The 22163-nt window shown below is 53.1% G+C and overlaps 1 protein-coding gene across 13 annotated transcripts in view; it reads right to left on the reverse strand.

Annotated features, from left to right (window-relative positions):
* Positions 1 to 22163, reverse strand: part of LINGO1 (leucine rich repeat and Ig domain containing 1) — a 204366-nt gene that overhangs the window by 145498 nt on the left and 36705 nt on the right. Inside the window, exon 1 of one of the 13 annotated variants that reach the window (XM_065548253.1) lies at positions 4136 to 4261. The exons of the other annotated variants lie outside the window; for them this stretch is intronic. The gene's annotated coding sequence lies outside the window, so the exon portion shown is untranslated. Of the gene's footprint in view, positions 1 to 4135; positions 4262 to 22163 lie in introns of those variants that run through there. 13 annotated transcript variants of the gene reach the window in all.

Consider the following 22163-nt stretch of genomic DNA (forward strand, 5'->3'; position numbering starts at 1 on the left):
CTGTCAACAGTAAGTGAGGTTGTATATCGAAGCACCAGGACCAGTACCCGGCAACCACAGGTGCTCAGCAAGCATCACCTTCTCCTCAATGCCCCTTTCCCTAACTTCAGAGGTGCAGGGGAGCTGAAAAAAGTCATCGTCTCACGCCCAGCTGAGAAAGGAGACCACATTAGACAGTGATGCACTGGAGCTGGCGACTGGGGAGAAAGGTGATAGTTTACATGAGGGCGTCTACCTCTCTGTAAATCTTGCTCTAATTGAGTGTCCTATTAAAACGTGTTGATTGGTAATACAGCCGTTTTAATAAAAGAGTCCCTGTGTTATTTTTTAAAGTCATAACTGAACAAACACACTGAGCACTCTGCCCTGGCCACAGCCGTGGGGAGCCTGGCATCTGAGCCACACCCATAACCAGGGCACTACTGCTCACCTGGTGCCAGCCAGGGCTCACCCCAGAGGGGATGTGGCCCGGAAATAAACTGCCAGGTCTCAGAGCCTCACTCACTGCCTCTCAGAGTGGGCCTGGGTGACAATTCTAAGGAGGCAGCTTTTTTTCCCTCTTTAAAAGACAGCGCGGCAGTGACTCATGCCTGTTTCCCTGCAGCAGCCGTGTTTCTGGTTGTCATTCCACACACCTGATGACTCCCTCCTCCATGGGGAAGGTAGCGGGATGCCTGCTGGGGTTGGGGTGGGGAGGGGAGGGGAACATCTAACAGCCCAGGCTGAATATGGAGAGGCTCAAGGTGGGAGACCACGGGGCCTCTGGAGTGAGCCCAGCCACTAAGGGTGTCCAGGGTCCCATGCCCCAGCCCCACCAGGTTTCAGTCCCTGTCTGCAAACGCAGGGGCTGAACCAGAAACAGGGGTTACAAACTGAGCAGCGGAATGTTTTGTTTGGCCTTGAGCTCAGTGGTTTTTTAAAAGATTAGAATCAGTTGCCAACTTTTGCAAATTACATAGAAATCTGGATTTCTGGTTTCTCTTGGAAAAGTTGAATCTGGCCACACAAGGCCTGCATTTATTTCCACATGGTAGCAATCAGCTGGGGCTGATGGGTGGCCCTCCAGTTCTCCACAGTCCTTATCAACCTGCTTTGCTCATTTCTAGCCCCTTTGCCTGGCCCGTGGGGCATCTGAGTTTGAGACCCACAGGCCAGCTGCTCACTGGGAGCCAGCCTCCAGTTCTGAGGTTCCAAATATCTAATTCTCCCCCGTGTCCTGCCTAGAGCTGGAGGAATTGGGACACAGGAGGAGGAATAAGTGAGTATATCCTGGGTGCTTGGAAAGGAGGTGAGGGTAATAGGACTCACCACTGGGCCCAAACTGGGAATACAGCCAGAAACATAGAAACCACAGAAATTTGCTAAAAAGCTTTATTTTGTTATGATTGTTAATAAGTATCTTTTTTTTTTTTTCTTTGAGACAGGGTCTCACTCTGTCACACAGGCTGGAGTGCAGTGGCATGACCTCAGCTCACTGCAACCTTTGCCTCCCGGGATCAGGTGATTCTTTCACCTTAGCCTCCCGAGAAGCTGAGACTACAGGTGCATGCAACCATGTCTAATTTTATTTTTTTTATTTTTTTTTATTTTTAATAGAGGTGGGGTTTTGCCATGCTGCCCAGGCTGGTCTTGAACTGCTGAGCTCAAGTGATCCACCTGCCTCCCAAAGTGCTGCGATTACAGGAGTGAGCCACTGTGCCTGGCCCAAGTATCCATTTTTAATTCACACTATTCTATTAAACCAAAAATTTGCTCCAGTGTATTGGGTGGGGCAATACAGGGACCCACCACCAAATTGTGAACACAATGCAAATTATAAGGAACAAGGCCACAGCAGCCCAGTCTACAGGCACAGGACCACTTGCAACCAAAGGCTGTCCTCACAGTTTTGCTGATGGCGCAGGAGCTGGGCCAGACATTCTTTGTTTTCATATTTGGGGACATAATAACCAATTTAAAGGGCTGAGTTGTAATTGTTCAAATACACGTAATGGGCTAAAGGGCTTTTTCTCTGTGATTGTGCTCCTTTGAGTTCAGATGCCTAGAAATACAAATGCCATTAACCTGGTACAAGTCAGGTACAGGACATTCCAGGTAAGTCATCTCCCACCATAACTAAGTGCTCAAAGGAGAGATCCAACAGGAGTTGCAGAAGAAAGGGCCCCAAGGGCTGGGGAGCCAAGGCAGCTTCTCAGCTTCAGGGACATGGAGTGGAGTCCCCTCACCAGGTGTCTGTAGCCCATTTGCAAGGGTCCCCTCTCCAGGGGAATGGCATCAGAAGAGATGATCCAAAGGAGCTCACTGAGGCCCTGCCAGACGCCCAGCCCCTGGAGCCTCCATCCCTGGCACATAGCCTCGTTGAACCTCAGTATTCCCATCTGTGGAGTGGACATGAGTGATGGAGTGAGGCTTGCATGTGACATGCAACTCCACGCCAGGCCCTGACCCTCTCTGGCCCCATGTCTCCCATCTCTAAAATGGGGCTTAATGCCCTCTTGGATCTTTTGTGACCTCGAGTTTGATGATTCAGCCCTTAATTCACCCTGGAGGTTGAATTCACCCTTAATTCAGCCAGAGGCTTCCTGGTACTTGAGGGTGAAAGAGAACAAGGAGAGGCAGAGGCAGCATTAAGCAGTCCTTGCTGGGTGAAGGCAGAGTGCACCAAGGGGTGGGTAGAAGCCGTGGCATGAGGACAGTGTGTGCAGGCCAGTCTTTTAGTCCCCTGGCTATGGTGGTCTGGCCTGGAGGGTGGGGCCATGGCACACACCAAGCACATGTGTGTGCTACGCTCAGAGACTCAAATGCAAGAGCAAAATACAGAGTCTCATAGCTCCAGAGGAGCAGGCTGTGGAGAGGCCTCCTCCAGGAAGCCTACCCTGACCACCCTCTTCCCTGGATTGAGACCAAAGACCCATATCAATTCCTAGCCAGGCCCTCAGAGTAAGATGGAGTGAGGCCCTGAGAGGAGCAGATACCTGCCCAGGGCCACTTGGTGGCCCTGGGCAGAGCCAAGGCTCTCTGAGGAGCCCCCTAAACTCCTGGGCTTCAAGGCTAAGAGATCTGGATTAGAGAGGGAAAGCACATGGGGGTCGAGGCTTTGAATACCAGGTCTTTGGCCAAGCAGGACCACCCTCCACCCAAACTCTCAACCTCCTACGTATCTGGTGAATACTCTTCCACTTTCAACACTCAGTCCACAGGTCACCTCTTCCATGAAGCCTTCCCTGACCCATCACCTGAAGAGACAAACCACTTCCTCTTTGGGACCACCCATGCCTGCCAAGCAGCCCCTCACACCTCTTCCCTGGGCCTTCGCTGCAATATATACTTACAAATCCACCTCCCTACAGGGCAGGGAGCTCCCTAAGGGACTGGGGCTGATTGCCCTCTGTCACCCCAGCACCAGCTCCTGGACTGTGCCTGGCACATAGTAGGTGCTTACTAGATGTCTGAGGAACGAATGGAAGACCAAAAATGAGAAGCCATCAGAGAACTGCTGAGAAAGGGAGGTGCCCACCCCACCCTCGCCCGGCTGGTGGAAGATGCAGAATTAAGCACAAGTTATAATTAAGACGGGATGTTTGAAGAGAAACATAATCCCCGTTTCTGTGGGATCGGCGGGCACAACAGTAATTAACGTCTCATTAACATTCGCCTAATTAAGCAGTTTATGAAAGTGTATGGATTTACATACTGCCAAGGCAGGCTCGCTCAGGCACCTCAAAATTAACCCCTCAGGCCTGGGTGTGCCAGGAGGTAGAAGGCCAGCCTGGGGCCTGGAGAGGAGGAGGGACAGGGATACAAGGAAGAAGAGGCCGGGGATGGGGATGGCCCCCCGCCCCCCGACTCCGCAGACTCAGCACCTCCCCCAGCCCTCACCCATCCCCCTCTCCCCAGTCACTGGACCAAGGTCAGTTTCTCCAAAAGGACCTTTTACAAGGAAATGAAGAGCACTGGACACCCCCCGCCCCCACCACTGCAGGCTTTGCCCGCCCCCCACTGACTGACCCTCGAATGTGTTCCCATGCAGCCCACTCCTCTGCCGTTCTCCCGGGTGCCCACCCTTCCCCCATAGCTCTCCTAGGGGAACAGCTCTTCCACCTGAGAGCACCTTTCTGGCTTCAGGAACTCTTACCTGCATTATCTAACTCAGCCCTCCAGCTCCCCAAGGGCTGCATCTGCGTCACTCCCTTTCTATCCAGGAGAAGATAGGCTCAGGGAGGTCCGGAGCCTGCCTGAGGGCCCGGAGCTGGTAAGAGGCAGCACCCAGGGCTCTGTGACCCCAAAGCCCCTCCCACTTCCCCAGGAGGCACAAACACTCCATTGCCAGCAAAAACACGGAACTCCTACCATGGGAAAAGGTGGCCGCTGGACATTAATTAACCACCCTCCCCCGAGCCTCCTCAACTCCCAGCCCAGCCACCTCGGCTGGAGCTGAGCTTGAATCAAAGTCACCTGTGACCGTGGCGGGAGGCCTCAGTTCTCCAAAGGAGAACAAAGAAAAGGGCCTTTCAGGAGGGTGTCAAGGATCAAGTAACGCATTTTCCTCGACAGCACTTTGAAGCCTTGTGCACTGTACGCATTTGAGTTGTTCATTAATTATCCCACTCCTGATCCCCACTCCATCTGCGTTCGTACCCACCATATGTGCACCTGGGATGCCCGACATCTCTCTGCCCCTTCCAAGGGCAAATTAGGACAACTTTTCTCAGTGATAATTTAGCAATATACATCAAGAGCCTTAAAAATACTCATCCCCAAAAAGTAATAAAAAGCATAAGCCATAAAGGTGAGAAATTTGACTTTGTTACCATTTAAATCATCCATTCAACAAAAGACGTTACAACGGGAAAAGACAAGCCACAGACGGACCAGAAGAATATACCTGCAGCATAGATAGCTGACAAAAAACTGTTTCCAGGCTATATAAAGAATTCTGCAAATCAATAAGAAAAAGACAAATCACCCACTTTTTTTTAAAAGGCAAAGAATAGGAACAGGCAACTGGCAGAAGAGGAACGATGAAGGGCCAATAAACACATGACAAGGCTTGCCGAAGCTCAGCAGAGTTCCGAGAAATGCCACAATCCTTCGCTCATTAAGTTGGTGGACAGCTAAAAAGCCAGAGAGTGCCAAGCATAGCTGGAGCAACACCAGCTTCTCATATGTTGCTGTTGGCCATGGAAGGTGCTGCAAGCATTGGGAGGAACAATTTGACCTTATCTGGTGAAGCTGAAGATGCATGTATCCTAACCACAGAGCAGTCCCACTCCAAGAGTCTCCCACATGCACAAGGGGGATGTCCACAATGCTCACGGCAGCCATGTTTGTAAGAATGAAAAGGGGGAATGCTGTAGATATCCACCAGCAGGAAAGGACATCCATGTGGATGTGCAGAGGAACCACGGCAGATTGAAGGCATGCATTGCATTTACCTCCACTTCCTTCCAAAACCCCATCACAACAGTGAAGAATCCTTTCTGTGCATAAATCCACAAGGACCAAGAATGAAAGAAGAGGAAACAGCAACATGGTTTTGAAAGTTAGAGAGCAGATGGATGAATGGTGGTGTGTTTGGCACAACTGGGAAAGCAGGCCTGGAGTGGTGGCTCACACCTGTAATCCCAGCACTTTTGGAGGCCGAGGCATGCAGATCACTTGAGGTCAGGAGTTGGAGACCAGCCTAGCCAACATGGCGAAACCCCGCCTCTACTAAAAATACAAAAATTAGCCAGCCGTGGCGGTGCACACTTGTAATCCTAGTTATTCTGGAGGCTGAGGCATGAGAATCGCTTGAACCCAGGAGGTCGGGGCTGCAATGAGCCAAGACCGTGCCACTGCATTCCAGCCGTGTCTCAAAAAAAAAAAAAAAGAAAGAAAGAAAGAAAGAAAAGAAAAACCAGAACTGTGAAAGCAGAGTCCTAAGCCCCTCTCCTATTAACTGGTAGAATCCAGGCTCAGGAGTTGGTGGCACCAGGCACCCCTGGACACAGGAATGAAGGACTGCTTGGAAGTCTGTATAAGAAGCAGACAGACCCCAAGGAGCTCCCTCTCTACCTCTGCCCAGGGAAGACTGGTAGTGAGTTTTTTCCAGTGGAGAGGATCAAACTGAAGGTCTCTGGCCTGGAAGGCACCAGCCTGGGTGGAAAGTGGGGACCCATACTGAAAACCAAAGGAGTAGTTGAGTTTGTATGCTGAATTTGAGGTCCAGATCCCAGCCTTCCTCTTCCACTCACTCCAGGAGAATCAGAGTCCTTCTAGGAGACGCTGCCATCAGGGCTTCCCTGTGAACTGGCCCAGGAAGATCAGCCACGGGGCAGCCATGGTTGACAGGCCCACCCCTGCACAAGGGATACCAGCCTTTAGCACCCCACTCCTAAATAGGAACAACCCACTGAGCATCAACAGAAACAAAAGTGCAATGTGAAAAAAACAAGTGGCCATGCATGCTGGCGTGCGCCTGTAGTCCCAGCTACTCCAGAGGCTAAGGCAGGAGGATCACCTCAGCTTGGGAGACAGAGGCTGCAATGAGCTATGACTGCACCACTGCACTCCAGCCTGGGTGACAGAAGGAGACTTTATCTCAAAAAAAAAAAAAAAAAAAAAAAAAAGAGAGAGAGAGAGAAAAGAAAAGAAACGGGCAATGCAGACAGAAGGAAACTTAAAAAAAAACTATATTTTCCACAAAAAAACCAAAATATGATATCCATGAATAAGAACTGAGAGCAATATATTTTAAAGAGAATTGATATGATTTGGCTCTGTGTCCCCACCAAAATCTCATCTCGAATTGTAATCCCCATAATCTCCACGTGTCAAAGGCAGGATCAGGTAGAGGTAATTGGATCATGAGGATGGTTCTCCCTTCATGAAGTGAGTGAGTCTTCATGAGATCTGATGTTTTTATAAGCATCTGGCATTTCCCCTGCATGAACTCACTCTGTCCTGCCGCCTTGTGAAGAAGGTTGCCTTCCACCATGATTGTAAGTTTCCTGAGGCCTTCCCAGCAATGCAGAACTGCCAGTCGATTAAACCTCTTTCCTTTATAAATTACCCAGTCTCAGATATTCTTCAAAGCAATGTGAGAATGGACTAACACAAGAATATTTACCAAATAAAAGAGAAACTTTGAAATGTAATATTGATAAAGCAGAATTTTTAAAAATCCATTGGAAGGACAGACTGATAAAATTGAGATCTCCTAGAAACAGGAGCAGAAAGATTTTTTTTTAAAGTGATGAAGGAGGGAAAAGATAAGGAAGCCAGAGTTTCCTCCAGGAAGCACAATGTCTGGTTAACTGGGGTTCCAGAAAATGAGAAGAGAAAAACACAGAGGTTAGGAAACATGAAAGGAGCAATTCAAAAATGTTTCCAGAGCGAAAAACATGAATTTCCAATTTGAAAACGCAGACCCTCATCAAGACAGAGCACATAGTGAATTATCAGAACATGGGGAACAAGTTTCTAGAAGCTTCCAGAAAGAAAAATTCCCAGTAGCATGCAAAGAATCAAATGTCAGAGCAACCGTGATTTCTTAACACCAGCACTGTAAACAATGACTTTAAAGAGAGGGGCCCCTTTAAAACTCTGGGGGAAAAAAAGATCTCCATCCGGAATTTTACACCCAGTTAGACATCAGGATTCAGGAAAGAATGAAGAAGTTTTCAGATATGCAAGGTCTCAAAAATGTACCTCCCAGGAACTTTTCTGGAAGCTATTAGAGGGTGTGCTTCACAAAATCAGAGTGTAAACCAAGAGGAAGACGTGGAGTCCAGGGAGCAAGAGGGTCAGTTCAAGAGTGGTGAGAGGAATCCCCAGAGTCATGGAGATGTGGATCCCGCATGTCTGCTGCACAAAATAAGCCAAATCAGAGCAGTTCAGAGGCTCAGGATGAGAATTTCTTCAAGAAGATAACATTGGTAGAGGCTTTCATGTATTAAGTTGAGAAGAGTTGTACTCAGCTGGGGAAAGTTGGGAACTGAAGTAGCGATTTTCAAAAAGCCTCCCTCCACCGCCCTAAAAAGACAGTCATTAACTCTGGAGAAAACCGAGTTGTCAAGAAACGAAAAGTAATCAGAGTACATTACATAGCTCAGCCAATCAAAAATGTGAGTGAGTGGGGTGGAAGCTAAATCCTCAGCTTATATAGTAAAAGTCAATAGTTAATGCCTGAAAAAGGAAAACCAAAAAGCAGCAAATAAGCCAGTTATTTAGAAGTAGGGAAGTAAACACTCAAACAATCCATGAAAATTGTTGGAAGAGGTTGCTCCAGAGGAGTAGCAAACGGCCCAGGGAAGGACAGAGGACGGTGGGTTTGTGACAAAACAACACAGTGGCTCCCCTCCCCTCTGTGGGGCCACCCCTGGCTCCTACTTTCCTGCCCTAACCTGCAAATGTTCGGTGTCCTGTGTACACCCACCCACCAGGACCCCAGCTCCCAGCAGCCCCTGCCTCCACCCCTGCAGGGTTCCCAGGGAACATCTAGGCCCCTCCCCTCCCTTCCCATAAAAGGGCCAGATGCAGGGTCCCCTGGGCAGACAGGAGGCCCTCAGCTTCCTCGTCCTCTGCTTCCTGGTTGGTGTCTCCTGAAGGTGGGAGTCTGCCCCAGTCAGAAGCCTGCTGAACTTTTCTTTCTGTCTTGCATGTAACAAATATTTTTTGAGTGCCTCCTCCATCCCAGGCACTGGGGACAAGACTACGAATAAGGTGGCCACAGCCTCTGTCCCCACATTAAGCAAATAAAGCAATAAATACAAATTGTGAAGACAGCCACGAAGGAAGAGAACCAGGTCTGTGAGAGGGGAGCCCTGGTTTACTCACAGGGACACTGGGGTGCAGGCTGGGACAGTGACAGGGACCCGTGTGTCTGGACTTGGAGGAGGGAGGAAAGGAACATACGGGGGAGAGAGGCTCATGCGTGTCCTTACCCCCACCCCGGCTCTGTGTCTCTTCCCCTCCTTTGCTCCCCACCCTTCTCCGCAGCCAAGCCCTAGGCCTGTCAGAGGATGGCAGGAGAGAAAAATTCACAACCCAGCCTTTTAATGGAAATCGATGCCCACTCGCCAGGGTAATCTACACCCTGAATTCATCCCCCATTCAGAGCAGATGAGGCACTGCAGCCTTGTGGGGCGGCAGGGGTGTGGCCACAGGTCCCCCTGCCTGGGGTTTCTCTCAGCCCACTGCAGCCCCGTCACTGCAGGGCCTTCTGCCCTGTCCCCTCCATAGAACCCTGCTGTCATCCCAGCCTCCACTGCCCAGGACCCTTCAATGGCTCCCCCTGCTGTCAGGGACAATTTATGGGCCCTGGTGTGCAACCCTTACCTGAGTCTCTGGCCTCCCTGCTCCAGACCCTGGCCGCAGCCAGCACCAAGCCAGGCTCAGGGCCACAGAGCCACAAAAGAGGCTACCCATGACAGGGTGGGGCCCAGGGTGGGAAGCCCCCATTGACTGCCTCAAGGCAGCAAAGGCCTCCAGCGGAGCTGTGCCAAGGCTGAGGCTTGGATGAGCAGAAATTTGCCAGGAGCTCAAAGAGAGGAAGAAAACCCCACTCGTCCCATCCCTACCTCTGGCAGGGCCACCTGCCTTCTTTTATCTACCCACATTAATTCTCTTCAAGTCCCACCAAAGTCCCCTGCCAGCCTCCCCTGTGACTGGGCCCTTTCTTGCCTCTCACTCACACACCTTGGACGTGCCCTGGGAGATCTGATGGCTGATGGAGTGGCCAGGGTCAGCCAGCGGGTGAGAAGGCACGTTCCCATGGGAGGAGCTATCAGGGTCTGGCTTTCCCCATATCCAGCCATACCCCAGGTTGGGTTGGGCAATGTCAAAGCCAACTGGAGGCAAGGATGGAGGCAGGGGGATTGCCATGGAGAGAGGCTGGGGGAAGACAGCCAAGCACCTCAGCCCCCACCCACCCCTGGATGACAGGGTCACCACCCAACAGTGCTGGATGGCTGTTTATCTACTCACCTCGTGCCCCCACCCCGCCCCCCATGGGCAGACACATTCCCTGGAAGAGGAGCCAGGGAGGCAGGACCTGAAAGAGCAGCCATCAGCAAGCCCTCCTGATGCAGGCACCTCACAAAGACCTGCCGTGTCCTACGTGTGCAGCACACATGCGCCTGTGCAATTCTGAGACCTGATCTGCCCCATTTTCAGGTGAAGAAACTGAGACTCAGAGTGGTTCCGTGACTTGTCCACAGAAACACTGCAGTAAATGGTGGGCCAGGACCTGGGGCCAAATATGCTGTCCTGGGGAACTCTTCTTCCCGGGCCCACCTGAGATGGGGGTCCCTGGGATGGAAAGACATAACTTGGGGCCTGAGTCCCAGGAAGCAAACAAGCCTTAGTGCCCTCGGCTAGAGCAGGGGACCCTGTGGTGTTCCCAGGCTCACTCCAGAGCAGCAGGCTCTGAAAACAATGCCTTCTTTCCCAGGAGAGACCCTACTAAGTACTAGGCACTGGGTGGGGCTCTACTGACTGGATCTAGTTGAATCCTCACCACTGCCCAGAGGAGTGGATTGTTGCTACCACTTAAAGATGTGGCAACTGGCTGGGCGCGGTGGCTCAAGCCTGTAATCCCAACACTTTGGGAGGCTGAGGCAGGCGGAACACCTGAGATCAGGAGTTTGAGACTAGCCTGGTCAACATGGAGAAATCCCGTCTCTATTAAAAATACAAAATCAGTCAGGCATGGTGGCACATGCCTGTAATCCTAGCTACTAGGGAGGCTGAGACAGGAGAATCGCTTGAACCTGGGAGGTGGAGGTTGCAGTGAGCAGAGATCATGCCATTGCACTCCAGCCTGGGTGACAAAGCAAGACTCTGTCTCAAAAAAAAAAAAAAAAAAAAAAAAAAGATGTGGAGACTGAGGCTCTGACATCTTAAGAAAGTCACCCAAGCCTCACTCCAGGAAGGGAGGGCTTAAATCCAAGCCCAACTCCAGATCCAGGGACCCTTCAGGACATAATGTGTCCTCCTCACTTCAGCAGGGATCAACGGGCCCCTCCTAAGCCCTAGACTGGCCAGGGCCGGGGACAAGGAGAAGGGAACTCCCAGCCTGGCCTGGCAGGCTGCTATCCAGGACCAGAGAGAGCACCCAGATACCCACAGCCTACCCGGCCTCCTGCCTAGGCCAGTCAGGGAAGTGGGCGTGGAAGCAGTGAGCTAGTCCCCATCTTCAGGACCCTAAGCAGTGACTGTGACCCTTCTCGGGGCTCAAATCACTCAGAAAGCTGAACCCCACCTCTGACACAGCACCTCTCCACGCACCAGCACCTCAAAGTGAGGCAGGGTCAGAGAGAGGAGGGGTCAAACAGAGATGGGATGACAGCATCACAGACCTGGGGGAGGAGAAGCCCTTTTCCGGGGAGAGTTGAACTCGTAAGTTCCCTCCCGACCTCCCCCTGGACCTCCAAACATCTGGGATTCTAAGATATCATGATCCTGGGAATTTTATATCTGCAACCACTTTTGAGCACTGACTACACATGCAATATCATTACAGCATCACATCCACACCTTTCCCAACTCTAGTAGGACATGGCATTATTAACCCATTTTCCTGATGAGGGAACGAGACTTGCCCAAGGTCCCCAGTGATGAGGGCCAGGGCTGGGCTCTGACTCCAGCACACTGACGTGGAGCTGCCGGACACTGACCCCACAGTCTAGTGTCCCCATGCTTCACACTATCCCAGGTCAGGGCAAGAGTCTGCAATAGACTCCTCCGACCAAGAAAACCAAGGGTCTGAGAGCCACTGAATCCCCAGTCCTACGATTCTCCACGGCAAGTTCTCAGATCATGGGAAGGAAGCCTCCAACCTTGTCCTGGCCTCCAAGACCCCCACCAAGTTCTGTAGATAAGTCAGTGCTCATGGGGACACCTGAGGAGGAGCAGACCCCTGGACGTTAGGCCAGGAGGCTGGGGTGGGGCCCAGGAAGGAATGGGACTCCGGGAACTCCAGAAGCCGTGGTCACCTGCTGCCTGCATGTCGACGGGGTGTTGTGGGCGACTCCACAGGGGCAGCAACTAGGGAAGGGGCAGGCCTGGGCTCAGCTCTGCATGCCTGTGTACAGGATACCTGCTCCCCTTCCTGACTCTGGTCCTGGCAGGCCCCGAGGTCGCCCGCCCTCAATGGCCCTGAGTTTTTCCTCATTCAGAAGTTGGGCCATCCCCTCTCCAGCCCAGCTCCCACGTCTGGTAGACTCCTTGGAGGGACCACCTCTGATTTAGAGGCTGCAGGGAAGATGGGACACCCACCTCCACTGTGCACCCCACCTCCAGGCCCGCAGCAAACGCCATTCAAGCAGCACTCTCCATACAGAAAGAGGAACCTTGGGCCTCCTCCTGGGCCAGTGCAGCCACAGGTGCTCCAGGGCCAGGGCTAGTCAGGGCTGGTAGACTCTACCTGGCTTATCTAACCTGACCTCCCTCTCCCTGTCCCTGAGAGTGACCTGGGTGGACAGTCCCCCACCAGGGTCAGGCAGTGAGATGAAATGCTGAGTATGGAGTTTGGTGTCAAACAGCCTGGGTTCCAATCTCACCCACCAACCCTTAAAATTCCAGGGCAATTTGGGGCAAGTCTTTTAACTTCCCGTAACCTCGGTTTCCTCATCTGTAGGTGGAGGGCGCAAGCACTGTCATCCCGAGTGTGCAGGAGTGCAGCGTGTGAGCAGGCAGATGCTGCGGCTCTGAGGGTGGGAATTCTGACTGCTCCCTGAGCAGTCGGCCAGGCCCTGCCAACCTGACACCTTGGCTTCCGCTGTCAATGCCCCAAATCCACAGACTCAGCTGGGGGCTGGGGTGGGGGTCTATGGTTTAAAATAAAGCGGAATCTGCCTCTCATTAAAATGACATTTGTCACCTCTATCATAAATTGTCCTTCTCAGCTGTAGGAAAAGGTCCATTAACACATTTTTTGCCTTCTCCAAATGAGGCGAGAGTGGGTAAGTTTGAAAATCCCTGTGGACAGTAATAAAGCCAGAAAAGCCCTCCTTCCCCCCACCTCCAGCTGCCTGCCCCCAGCAGCCAAAAACATCACCATAATTATCTGTCTGGGAGCAGGCTCAGGGGGAGCGCCTTAGCATGGTTCGTTAAGGTGCTAATGAGCAGAAACCAGCTTCAGCTCTGGGGACTAGGGGGCAGGGGAGTGGGCTTCAGTCTCTCCCTCCCCTCCTACCATCCCTCAGCCTACTACCCACTCAGGTTCACCTGGTCTATGGGCATCTGCTCTTGGGTGACACATAGTCAACAGCCAAGGCCAAGGTGGGTGCCCCCATGGCAACAGAGAATAGGCTCATGAAGGGAAGAGAAGGTGGCTGTGGAAAGGCCAGAGAAGAGGCTGCCAAAATGGATGCCCCAGAGCCCAGGTCCCTGCCATAGCCCTATCCTATAAGGCCTCAGTCTCCACATCTGAGCAATGGGAGTCTGGACCATGTGACTGCTGAAGATCCATGGGACTCCTGGGAGGCTTTGGCATGTTGCAGCAGGCTATGGGGGAAAGGAGTTGCCAGGAGATCTGAGCAATTTCAATTCCAGCGTTATAACAATGTGGCCAGCATGAATGAACACCCACTGTGTGCCAGGCTTGAGTGAAATGACTCACTTGACCTTGACACAGCAGCCCCTGATGTTGGCAGAATCTCGACTTTACAGATGATGAGGCTGGTCGCAGTGAAGTTAGGTGACAGCTAGTAGGTGAGATTGGAACCAATGCAGGCCAAATCATGCCTGGCTGCCTGTGCCCCTCCACCACCCTGGAAGCCCATCCCTCCCAGCCCGGGAGTCCAGCCCCAGCTTCCTCTCCACACAGGAAGGCAGGCATGACTCCAGCCCAGGCACCTCTCAGCACAAGTGACCCTGGAGACAGAAGCTGACCAAGGTTGCCTGGCACTGATACACAGGCTCAAAGGCACTTGCCTGGGGTCACACGGCCTGGGCAGCGAAGATTTTAAGCATACAACCTCTTTCTGACTTAACAGCCCTGGAAACTCACTCTGGGGCCAGCCAGCTCCCAGAGGCCCTGCCTAGGGCAAAGCTTCTCCTCCAAAGCCCTCAGCCTGGGGACCTTCCCAAGGAGCAGCGGCCTTCTCTGTCTGTCCTACCTACTCAGGGGTCTCTGGCCCCCCACTCTCTCCCTTAAGTCCTGAGAACACCCCCTCAGGCTCCTGCTGGTCCTCACAAACAACATCTCTCCTCAGCCCTACACCTCCATGGTTCCAAAGGGGACATGGGTCAGGAGTTCCTGGAGGGGAGCAGCAGTTGCAAGACCCCACATGGGGAACCCCTACCCACCCGCTGCCCTCCTTGGCTGCACAGCCCCTGAGGACGGAGGCTCTGGGGAGGCTCTGGGGATGCCGTGGGCCTGTCGATGCCCTCCACAGGGAGAATGGGTGAGCTCTACACCTCTCTCGGATGTGGGGGCACAGCCTAGAGGGTGGTGAGTGTGCAGGGAGGAAGCTAACTCAGATCCGCAGGTGAGCAGGGGAATGGGGGTCTTCATTCACATGAAACAGCTGGCACCGGCCTCGCCTGACTGCCAGATGCCCACTTGGTCCCCGGCCAGACTCTGCCAACAGCCCTCAGCCCTCCGCCCACCTCTTCCAGGGCCCATCTCTCCTCAAACACCTTTCAATCAGATTCCACCTCAGAATTGAGGAGCAGCCCCCACCAATTCCACTCCCAGCCCCTAGACACCACAGGCAGCGGGGCATCCTACAGGAGCCCTCTCCAACCCCACCGGGAACCCCACAGGAACTCCACGGGCTGCCCCGTAGGATCAAGCAAGGCTGCCCACGCTCAGTGAACACACACACACAATCCCGGGTGCCTGATCCCCAGCAGGGCATGAGCCCAGCGGCTCAGCCCACCCACCACACAGAGCCCATCAGCCCACCCAGTTTGGGGCCCAGGGTGGTGATGTCAGTAATGAGAGTGGCAGGCTAACAGGGTTGATGGCCATGCAGCAGAAGGAGATGAAAAGAAGCCTCCTGACCCCATACTGGGTCCTGACCCTGGTCACGAGGTCATCAGTGGATACTCCTGGATTTCTATCCACCTACAGAGAAGAGTGCCCAAAAGGAGCTGGACTTGGCACCCAGCCTCAGTGCCCAGTGTTCCCCCTCCAAAGGCCTGCACCTTCACAGCCTCAGTGCTCCTGCATCCTGCCCCGGAGAGGCCAAGAGGTCCAGCTAAATTCACACAGCAAGTCGGAACCTGGCTGGGATTGGAACCCACGCCTCCCATCGCCTGGAGCCGGGGCATGTTGTGAGGGCGGCAGAGCCACAGGCCTGATGCTCAGACATGGCTCATCCTATTGCAGGGAACTGGGGACGGCAGCACCTCGGGGCAGAGGGACAGGCCTCCAATCCGTCCCTTTCTCCACCAAGAACTCCCTCTCCAGTCTCCTTGGCCATGGCCTTCAAGCCCCCACTTGATGACAGCAAGCTCACCTCCACCCAAGGCAGCCCGTCCATCTGCAGCTCTGACTGAGTTCCACCCTGGACCTGGCTCTGCCCTGCAGCAGTGGGTGCCCACTGCAGACCCAAGTTTGGGGCAAGGGTTCCAGGCCCTTAGACATTCCTAGACAGCAAGTGCAGCCCCTGAGTCTACCATTACCTAGTTTGCAGGGGCCAGTCCCTCCTGCCTGCCACCTCCTGTTAGTGTCCCTGTGGGCCTAAGTGGGACCCAGAGTGGAGCATCAACTGGCTGGGTGGCTGAAGGCCAGCCAGCTCCTCCCTCTCTCTGAAATGAGACAACTTAGGGAAAGCCTTGGCCCCAGCAGCTCTGGTAGTGTGGGCCCACCACACCCAGCTCTTGACAGGGTTGTGCACAGCAGGCGTGACTGGGCCATCCCCTGCTTCATATCACACTCATCGCTCCTTGTCATACAGCCTCCCATGCCTGAGCCGAGGCCCTTCAGCCCTCCTCCCTCTGTCTGTGCCTTTCTAGACCCAGTCCAACACGGCTGAAGAGTTAGTTTCCTAACTCTGAAAATATCTCCCAGCCAGTGTGGCCTATCTGAGGTTGGCCCTGGGCCATAAGCCAGAGGCTGGAGGGTCTCCCCAAACTCCACACAGCAGTGGCCATCCCACTGCCCCACACACACCCAGCTCCGGGCCTTCGTCCCTCCGTCAGCATCCCCCCATGCCCTCATTAGCACAACCTAATGTCTCTGAGCCCCAGGCCTGGTGAGTTACAGCCCATCCATCCCTCTCAATGTCCTCGTCACCGCCTCCATGGACCCATATTACAGCGTGCACATCTGTCAGCCTGTGGCCGCCACCACCACGGCTGTTTCCAGGGAGACAGTCTCTGTTTATGACATTATCCAGAAGCCCAGCCCCTCCCTCCCCCTCCCAGCTCCTCCCCCTGCCTACCTTTATGGGGACGGAGATTTGGGCTGTAAATATTACCACGTCTTCCCTGCAGATTCTAATGGGGCCTGAGTACATTGCTGTTCCTGAGGTCACCGCAACCACGAACGCACAGCCACAGCTGTTTGGGCGCATTAAGGCATCACTCTGACTGCCCTGGCCACCCTCCCTGCCATGCCCAGGGCCCTCCCAACACCCCCTCCACCATGGATTCCCTCATGCCCTGCAAGCCTTAAGACAGAATCTGCTCACGGTGGAGGTGGTCTGGGAGCCAGGTCACCTGTCTTGGGGCTTTAGCAGGAAGGAAGGGAGCTGACTCTGGCTGAGCCCTCAACTTTGGGGGCCCAATATGACAGGCCCTTTGCATATCAGCCACCATGTCCTCCATGGCTGTGCAGGGGGCTGGTGTTATGCAGAAGAAAACAAGCCTCTTGTCCAAGGTCCCACACCCGGCTTGAGGCAATCTGGGATTTGAACCCAGATCTTTGGACTGCAAAGCTCCTTGTACCACAGCCTCGGCCCTCAAGGCCAGAGGGTTAAGAGCTGACACATTCTAAGCGTTGTACATATTTTCACTAATGTAAGCCTCACTAGACCCCATGAGGTCAAGCACTGCTAATACACTCGTTTTACAGACACGACAATGAGGCACACAGCCAAGGCCACCCAACTTCTAGGTGGAGAAGCAGGATTCAAAGCCAGGCAGGCTGGACCCAGAGCCTGGTTCTAAAGACTTTGCTTAGAGCCACTACCAGCCTGGCCAGGTGGGGCATTCCCACCATCTAGGCAAATCTCAGCCCCTTCCCAGGGCCCACACTGCAGAGACAACCTTCATTGTTGACATAGCACTTCGGAAGGAAGTCCAGGAGCTGGGCCTGCCACATAGAAGGTGCTCACCTGACTCTTTCCCCAGCCCCAGCCTCAATTACAGGGGATAGCAAGGATCAAGTATTCACGGTGCGGTCACCCAGCCAGTATGCAGTGGTATTATTGATTACTGTCGTTGTTATCACGGTGGGGGTCTGACCCCATCATTGTAGGCCTTCTGACTTCACACGCCACAGCACAGGCGCACACACTTGTCCTTTCCATAGACACACACACACACACAAATATACACACCACACACACACACACACAAAACTGGGTTTTGGCCCAGTGAAACAGCTTTTGGACTTATACAGATTCTGGACATATACACACACTCACACACACACACACACACACACACACACACACACAGCCTCGGAACACAGTGAGAGTGCGCGCCATTCACTCCCTCTAGGCTTGTCACTGTATTAGGGTCCTAGTGTTGCTGTAACAAATCACCACACACTTGGTGGCTTAAAAACAAAAAATTTTATAAAGAGAAATTTATTCCCAGCCAGGCTCAGTGGCTCATGCCTGTAATCCTAGCACTTTGGGAGCCCGAGGCAGGAGGATTCTTAAGGTCAGTAGTTTGAGGCCTGCCTGGGAAACTTAGACCCTATCTCTCCAAAAAATAAAACAAATTAGCAAGGTGTGGTGTGGCACACACCTGTGGTCCCAGCTACTCAGGAGGCTGAGGTGAGAGGATCACTTGAGCCAGGGAGGTTGAGGTTGCCATGAGCCATGATTGTGCCACTGCACCACCTGCCTGGGCAGCAGAGCAAGACCTTGTCTCAAAAGAAAAGAGGAAGGAAGGAAGGAATGAAGGAAGGAAGGAAGTGGGGGAGGGAGTGAGGGAGCGAGGGAGGGGAGGGGAGGAAAGAAGGAAAGAAATTTATTCTTTCACAATTCTAGAGGCTAGAAGTCCAAAATCTGTTTCACTGGGCCAAACCAAAGTGTTGGGGGGACTGGCTCCTGCCATAGACTCCAGGGGCGTATCCGTTCCTGGCCTCTTCCAGCTTCTGGTGACCACGGGCATCACTTGGCTTGTAGCTGCATCGCTCCAATCTGCCTCTGTGGTCGCATGGCCTTCTCCTCCCCTGCAGTCAAATCTCCCTCTGCCTCCCTCTTATGTGGACACTAGTGAGTGCATTCAGGGCCCACCCAGACGATCCAGAATCATCTCCCCAGCTGAAGATACTTGACCATCACATCTGCAAAGTCATTTTCCATGTAAGGTAGATTTCACAGGTTCCAGGGATGTGGGCCTGGATATCATTGAAAGCCACCGCTTTGCCTGCCCCAGCTACCTGCTCAACACCGCATCCCAGACAACTAACAGGCACATCAAACTTCACATGACCACAGCTGAGTGCCTCATTTCACCTCAGCTGAGTTTGCTGACTTCCCCTCTCAGATCAGATGGGTTACCCCCATCTTTCCAGCTGCCCAAGCCAAAAACTGTGGGGTCAATTCTTTCTCTCATCCCACAGCAGATCCGCCATCAGCAAAGCCTGTTCGTTGACCTTTCAAAATCTATCCAGAGTCAACCACTTCTCTCTACTCCATGGCCACCACCACGGATCAAGCCATCATCTCCCTCCAGGATTATTGCAACAGCCTCCCCCCAGAGCTTCCTACTTCTGGCCTGCCTCCCACAGTGTCCTTCACATAGCAGCCAGATGGACCCTTAAAACCCAAGTCACAGCACGTCACTCCTCTGCTAAAACCCCATGGTGACTCCAGTCTCACTCAGAGCAAAAGCCAAAGCCCTGAGAGCGATCTCCAAGTTCTGGACCCATCTGCTCCTTGACAACAATTCCTCCCCTCTCTTACCACTCACCCCCACCGCCTTCTCCACCCATTCTGGCCTCCTCCTTCTCCCCTGACTGCTCCTCACACAGGCCAGGCACACCCCCACCTGGATGTCCCTGTTTCCTCTGATTGGAATGCTCTCCCCAGGCTTCCATGTGGCTCCCTGACCTCAACACCCCACTTGACCTAAAAGTCTCCTTCTCAGAGAGGCACCCCCACTCCTGCCATTTCCTTTCCCCACTTCTCCTGTATTTGTTTCTCCTTAACATGATCACTATCTAACACAGTACCTGATTTGCTTATTTATGTTGTTTAATATGTCTCCCCTACTACAGCAGTCCCCAACCTTTTTGGCACCAGGGACCAGTTTCGTGGAAGACAATTTTTCCACAGCCCAGGGTTGGGGAGATGGTTTTGGGATGATTCAAGTGCATTACATTTACTGTGCACTTGATTTCTATTATTATTACATTGTCATATATAATGAAATAATTATACAACTCACCATAATGTAGACTCAGCGGGAGTCCTGAGCTTGTTTTCCTGCAACTAGACGGTCCCATCTGGGGGTGACGGGAGATAGTCACAGATCATCAGGCATTAGATTCTCATAAGGAGAGTGCAACCTAGATCCCTTGCATGCGCAGTTCACAATAGGGTTCTTGCTCCTATGAAAATCTAAAGCCTCCACTGATCTGATGGGGGCAGGGCTCAGGCCGTAATGCAAGCGATGGGGAGTGGCTGTAAGGACAGATGAAGCTTCATTCGCTCACCACTGCTCATCTCCTGCTGTGCGGCCCAGTTCCTAACAGGGCCGGTCCCCAGGGGTTGCAGACCCCGCCCTACTGGAAAGCAAGCTCCATGAGGACAGCCTCCCAGATCCTAAAACGGTGCCTGGACTAGTAGGTGTTCAATAACTATTCACCCATCCATTCACCCTGTAGGCTAGCATGGAGCCAGCACCAGGGGGATACTGGAACCCAGTGGTGAGCCAGACACTGCCCCTGACAAGGACCATCCAGGGTATTACACACAGTGACGGGGAAGCCCAGAGTGCCACAGGAGCTCAGAGGAGGGAGAGATCAACTCAGCCCACGGGGCTGGGGACAGCCATGCTGAGGAGGGCTTTACAGGATAAGTAGGAGTTCACTGGCTGGAAAAGACAGCTTCGCAGCTGGCAGGTGGAACGGCTGGTATGAACACCAGGAACAAGAGTAGGATGTGTTCTTGACACAGGGGAGGGTACAAGAAGTGAGGCCAGTGGGCTGGGCAGGAAGTATTTGAGGGCCTTGGAGAGCAGGCCAGGGGGGTTGAGCTTCTCCCCGTGGGCAATGGTGGGCCACTGAAAGGAAGAACGTGGCAGGCGTGTGGGTCTGGAGGCTCCCCACTCAGATGGCCAACACGCAGCAGCCTAGGCATGGGGAGAGGTGGGGTACGGGGCCCACCTATCATGCGCCAAGGTAAGGGGTTGGAAATGCCCCCAAGTGCAGCCTCACCTGGGAAGCAGTTAAAGCTACAGTGTCATTATGGAGTGTCTAATATGCCCAGGCCTGTGCTGGGAGGAGACCTTGGGGAATATTAAACCAAATAGTTTGCAACACAATGCCAGCCTGTGTGGATACAATATAGCCAGGGGACAGGAGTGCAGGGGTGGCACTATGGACTAAACTCTGTCCTGGCAAATTTATACGTCCAGGTCCTAACCCCCAATGAGACTGTATTTGGAGTAAGTAAGTAATTAAGGTTAAATGAGGTCATGAGGATGGAGCCCCAGTCTGAGAAGATTAGTGTCCTTATAAGAAGAGGCACCACATAACACTTGCTCTCTTCCCTCTACCCCTACCATGTGAGGACACAGCAAAAAGGACACACGTGAGGCAAGCCAGGAAGAGAGCTCTCCCTCTGATCCGACCATGCCAGCACCCTGATCTCAGACTCCCAGCCTCCAGAACTGTGGGAAAACATGCTTTCTGGTTCAAGCCCCCAAGTCTATGGTATGCTGTTGTTGCAGCCCAAGTGGACTAAGATAGATGAAGAAGTCAAGGAGAGCTTTCTGGAGGAGATAAGGTTTTGGGCTGTCATAGCAGAGAAGACAAGCCTGGGCTGAATGTACCTTGGACACCGCAGACCTGAGGCCAAGGCCCATCCTTCAACCAGCCCACAAACCCTCAGTGATTTCTTTGGGATTTAATTTCTCTGCTGAAGAGCATAGGGGCAGTCCCCAGATTGATGGAACTTTGCATGTTGCATCAAGTCCAGGCGGTTCCCTGAAGGCATGGGTAGGGGGCTGGAATTTCTGGCTCCTGAGCACTGGATTCCAGTTTTCCCCTTCTGCCTCCAGCAAAGGTAACTCAGCCAGGCTGGAGCCAGCCAGGAATCAATGTGCAAAAGCCTCCCTCTCACCCAGCTCCCACGCCTAAGGAGGCTGCTTGGAAGCGGGGATCTGAGCTGGGCTCTGAATGGCAGCAGTGATCAGGAATGCAGTGAGAAGCTCTATAAATAAATATACATTTTCATAAGACATGTTTAATTAAAGTGGATTAAAATTAATTTGCTTTAAGAAAATTAGAAGTGCCCTAGAGGATTTCAGAAGCAGGCCAAGAGTCCCTGAATCTAAAGGCTCCTTAGAAGGCTTGGGGGTGGGAGGCCCCCCAGTCACTGCACGTGGTGCCTCAGAAGGAGGCAGCTCACATCTACATCACACTCCGCACTCCGTACACCACCAGGCGTGTTCACATGGAGATGGCAGGCGTGATCAGCCCCGTGTTTGCCAGGCGGAAACTGAAGCTCAGAGGGGGTAGTGACTTGCCCAAGGTCACACAGTGGTCTGTGGCAGGCCCAGTGGGGAGCTGCCGGTGTTTTCTGCCAGTGCTGGACATTTCATTCATGCTCCACACAGCGAAAGCCTCTCACCCTCAGGGCCCCTGGCCGGAGCTGCCACCTCCCAGGTTCCTCCCATCTGCAAAATGGTAGCCCTGGAGCTGTGACAATCTGGCTCCTCAGAGGCCCCGCACGGGAAGGCGGAGGGAAGCAGCCTGGGGGTTGGGGACAGGAGCCAGAAAGGGAAAGGACCCGAAATCAACAAGCGTTCCAGAATTTTAAGCA

The sequence above is a fragment of the Macaca fascicularis genome, chromosome 7 (genome assembly GCF_037993035.2).
Source record: "Macaca fascicularis isolate 582-1 chromosome 7, T2T-MFA8v1.1".
NCBI classification, from domain to species: domain Eukaryota; kingdom Metazoa; phylum Chordata; class Mammalia; order Primates; family Cercopithecidae; genus Macaca; species Macaca fascicularis.